Below are 5000 nucleotides of genomic sequence, written 5' to 3'. Positions count from 1 at the left end.
ACAAATCCAACTACGAGCTTTTTAACCGCAACAACTTTAATATACGCTATTGGAGCTGGAATTACCGCGGCTGCTGGCACCAGACTTGCCCTCCAATAGATACTCGTTAAAGGATTTAAAGTGTACTCATTCCGATTACGGGGCCTCGGATGAGTCCCGTATCGTTATTTTTCGTCACTACCTCCCCGTGCCGGGAGTGGGTAATTTGCGCGCCTGCTGCCTTCCTTGGATGTGGTAGCCGTTTCTCAGGCTCCCTCTCCGGAATCGAACCCTGATTCCCCGTTACCCGTTACAACCATGGTAGGCGCAGAACCTACCATCGACAGTTGATAAGGCAGACATTTGAAAGATGCGTCGCCGGTACGAGGACCGTGCGATCAGCCCAAAGTTATTCAGAGTCACCAAGGCAAACGGACCGGACGAGCCGACCGATTGGTTTTGATCTAATAAAAGCGTCCCTTCCATCTCTGGTCGGGACTCTGTTTGCATGTATTAGCTCTAGAATTACCACAGTTATCCAAGTAACGTGGGTACGATCTAAGGAACCATAACTGATTTAATGAGCCATTCGCGGTTTCACCTTAATGCGGCTTGTACTGAGACATGCATGGCTTAATCTTTGAGACAAGCATATGACTACTGGCAGGATCAACCAGGGAGCTGCGTCAACTAGAGCTGAGCAGCCGGCCGCCCGGGAGTGTGTCCCGGGGGCCCGCGCGAACACGCAAGCGTCCGCTCAATTATTCTGCAAACAGGAGGAGGCTGAGCTCCCCTGCACAATACACCTCGAAACCCTCTCAGGTCCCGGCGGCGCGCAGCGCCGTCCTAAGTACTTGGTCGGGTTCGAGAGAGGCGCAATCGCCCGGAGTTTGGCGAGTAGACGCTTTAGGTGCGACCACCCGTGCTCCCAACTGAGCTTGCCGCTGCCGACAGAGGCCCGGGAGCGTGCTGTCGTGGCATTGCCGGCGGGAGACAACACGCGCCACCTACGGTGGCCGGCAGCTCCAACGCCAGCGCCACAGAAGGACAAAAGCCCCACTTGGGTGCCGAAGCGAACTCTCCCAGCACAGCGCACGCGCCAACACGTCCGCACAGCTGCGATACAATCCACCTGCGAGAACCGCAGAGGCGACCGAGCAGCAGACGGCGCCGCGGCGCCGAGCGCCGGGCGGCGGCGCATCCTCAGCGCACACAGTCCTCAATCGGACCAGCACACTGCAGATGTCCACCGCGCTTCGCACCGGGCCCGCGAGGACCTACTTTGGCCGCACGGCGCCGCGTGCAGGGTGCGCCGGCGCGCAGCTGCGCCGCCTGCCGCCTCCGTCGGCCGGCGCGCCTGCCACTGGCCGCCCCCACCAGCCGGCTGTAGCGCGTGCGCCCACGCACCGCGCGGCCAGCACGCCGGAAGGCCCCCCCTCACCGGCCGGGGACGGTCCCACCCAGCCACCGCCGCGTATCGCTTCACACCCACATGCCATTCACGTTCGTGGGCATGGTGGGTATCGCTGAAACAACCGGTTGGTAGCTCAACCGATCGTCGCCATCACTGATTCACCTCTAGCGAGAACAACCGCACCACAACGGTTTACCAGTTCTTCATTTGCGTAACGTCACCAGCAAACGTAGACGTCCATCGCCATTTGCAAATTCAACGATTGTTGCATGCCTGTGTCAGGTGTCACGACACACTATGTCTGCCCACATACACGCAACAACATGTGCACGCTTCGCGAACACGTGGAAGGTGGCCCCCGTACGTATGCGATGTCCATTGCGCGAACGACTGTCAACCGGCCTCTGTCGCATGTCGCAGATGTGGAACGCAGTGCACCATGCTATCACGGTGTGTGAGAAGAGACGACTACGTCTGACAACACGCGCCACTACATCAACAGACGGCTCATGCTGATCGCCATCCACGGCATACCATACTGCAATCCAGCTCTTATAGGGAGACGACACGTAGCTGAGTGCACAATATTTGGACCGTATGGTTCGCCGTTGTTGGCGCAGTCGTGGTACGGTCACACATGTACCACGATGTATCATTCAGTACATGAGGACCAATGTGCGGTACAGTGTGTGATTTGGACGTACAACATCAGCGGACAGTTGCCACAAGCCGTACCACAACGTAGGCTGTGCTTCGCCATGCGAATGCCAATGAACAACTGCGAAGGGCATTGAGCATGTACGTCCTGCCGCCATCCGCATTACAGTGTATAGCTGCAAGGTGTTTAACATGAAGCGATACTCTGGGGACCGGGCAGTGCGAGTAGCAAACTATATTGCGGGGGTTGCAGTTAGGCAACACTACACTAATTTAACGCGTCGTATGACAATTACAGAGCAGGTTAAGGCCCAACGTGTGTTGGGTTAAGGCCCAACGTGTGTTGGGTTAAGGCCCAACGTGTGTTGGGTTAAGGCCCAACGTGTGTTGGGTTAAGGCCCAACGTGTGTTGGGTTAAGGCCCAACGTGTGTTGGGTTAAGGCCCAACGTGTGTTGGGTTAAGGCCCAACGTGTGTTGGGTTAAGGCCCAACGTGTGTTGGGTTAAGGCCCAACGTGTGTTGGGTTAAGGCCCAACGTGTGTTGGGTTAAGGCCCAACGTGTGTTGGGTTAAGGCCCAACGTGTGTTGGGTTAAGGCCCAACGTGTGTTGGGTTAAGGCCCAACGTGTGTTGGGTTAAGGCCCAACGTGTGTTGGGTTAAGGCCCAACGTGTGTTGGGTTAAGGCCCAACGTGTGTTGGGTTAAGGCCCAACGTGTGTTGGGTTAAGGCCCAACGTGTGTTGGGTTAAGGCGCAACATAGGTTAGGTTAAGGCGCAACATAGGTTAGGTTAAGGCGCAACATAGGTTAGGTTAAGGCGCAACATAGGTTAGGTTAAGGCGCAACATAGGTTAGGTTAAGGCGCAACATAGGTTAGGTTACGGCGCAACATAGGTTAGGTTAAGGCGCAACATAGGTTAGGTTAAGGCGCAACATAGGTTAGGTTACGGCGCAACATAGGTTAGGTTAAGGCGCAACATAGGTTAGGTTAAGGCGCAACATAGGTTAGGTTAAGGCGCAACATAGGTTAGGTTAAGGCGCAACATAGGTTAGGTTAAGGCGCAACATAGGTTAGGTTAAGGCGCAACATAGGTTAGGTTAAGGCGCAACATAGGTTAGGTTAAGGCGCAACATAGGTTAGGTTAAGGCGCAACATAGGTTAGGTTACGGCGCAACATAGGTTAGGTTAAGGCGCAACATAGGTTAGGTTAAGGCGCAACATAGGTTAGGTTAAGGCGCAACATAGGTTAGGTTACGGCGCAACATAGGTTAGGTTACGGCGCAACATAGGTTAGGTTACGGCGCAACATAGGTTAGGTTAAGGCGCAACATAGGTTAGGTTAAGGCGCAACATAGGTTAGGTTAAGGCGCAACATAGGTTAGGTTAAGGCGCAACATAGGTTAGGTTAAGGCGCAACATAGGTTAGGTTAAGGCGCAACATAGGTTAGGTTAAGGCGCAACATGGGTTAGGTTAAGGCGCAACATGGGTTAGGTTAAGGCGCAACATGGGTTAGGTTAAGGCGCAACATGGGTTAGGTTAAGGCGCAACATGGGTTAGGTTAAGGCGCAACATGGGTTAGGTTAAGGCGCAACATGGGTTAGGTTAAGGCGCAACATGGGTTAGGTTAAGGCGCAACATGGGTTAGGTTAAGGCGCAACATGGGTTAGGTTAAGGCGCAACATGGGTTAGGTTAAGGCGCAACATGGGTTAGGTTAAGGTACAATATGGGTTAGGTTAAGGTACAATATGGGTTAGGTTAAGGTACAATATGGGTTAGGTTAAGGTACAATATGGGTTAGGTTAAGGTACAATATGGGTTAGGTTAAGGTACAATATGGGTTAGGTTAAGGTACAATATGGGTTAGGTTAAGGTACAATATGGGTTAGGTTAAGGTACAATATGGGTTAGGTTAAGGTACAATATGGGTTAGGTTAAGGTACAATATGGGTTAGGTTAAGGTACAATACGGGTTAGGTTAAGGTACAATACGGGTTAGGTTAAGGTACAATACGGGTTAGGTTAAGGTACAATACGGGTTAGGTTAAGGTACAATACGGGTTAGGTTAAGGCACTTGGGGGGGGGGGGGCCCGGTTTGTTGATTGTGATTATCGTAAGTAAATGACTGCGGCATCATCTGATTTGCCACGTCAGGGTGCACCTTTGGCTCATAACAGGCGGCGCTCTGATTCCATGCTTGTGGCAGACCTGTGTCTTTCATTCCTGCCATTGTTTGTGTGGTGTGACAGGAGGCAGTATTGTGATGTTGGGTGCACCCCTGTCTGGGACATGTGTGGGTGTTGGTGGCTTAGCTGAGCAATGGTGGTTGTCGGAAGGGTGGGATATTCTGTTTTCCGAGTGGACCTCCCGGTCTGGTTATGATAGTGTGGATTGTCTAATGTGGCAGAGAGGATGCACTGGGTGTTGTTCCATGCTGGTGCTTACATATTGTCTGTGTGCCTGTTACAGGCAGAGAGTAGTGCGTGATAAGAGTGTCTGGCTGACGTGTGATTGTGAGCAGAGTCTTTCAGCATGTATACGGACAGGTCTATACATTATCTGTATTCTGATGGCTCTATCTATTACTAATCAGCGCCGTGTATACGTTTAATCCGGTTCCAGTCGAAACTATTGTATCTCTGTACATTAGTGACACGGCGAGCCCGCTATGTAGTTACTCGTCTCGGCAGCTTCCACCGGTGTATGGCAAATGATTATAAGGAATCAGTCTAGTCGTCAATACCGATAGTCTGACGTCACATGTCTGGGGTGGGGGACGCTGCGCCCTTCCGGTGGGTCATGGCCTAGGAAGACTCTTCCCACGCAGGGGGGCTTGGACTGTCATTGACTCTTCCGAGTAATATACTTGCCGTACGTTTTTGCGACTGCGAGTGCAACGCTCACCGGTACCGACATGGATGGAGCGCCTCCTAGCTGCCGCTGAGCATCTG

At 52.8% G+C, this 5000-nt stretch overlaps 1 non-coding gene across 1 annotated transcript in view; it reads right to left on the bottom strand.

Annotated features, from left to right (window-relative positions):
- LOC124582225 overlaps positions 1–659 on the bottom strand; it is a 1910-nt gene extending 1251 nt beyond the window's left edge. The window contains exon 1 of the ribosomal RNA XR_006973812.1: positions 1–659. This exon is cut by the window's left edge and continues 1251 nt beyond it. This is a non-coding gene — a ribosomal RNA (small subunit ribosomal RNA).
- Positions 660–5000: the final 4341 nt, after the last annotated feature.

This window comes from Schistocerca americana, unplaced genomic scaffold, assembly GCF_021461395.2.
Source record: "Schistocerca americana isolate TAMUIC-IGC-003095 unplaced genomic scaffold, iqSchAmer2.1 HiC_scaffold_404, whole genome shotgun sequence".
NCBI classification, from domain to species: Eukaryota; Metazoa; Arthropoda; class Insecta; order Orthoptera; family Acrididae; genus Schistocerca; species Schistocerca americana.
This window is presented reverse-complemented; position numbering and strand designations above follow the sequence as displayed.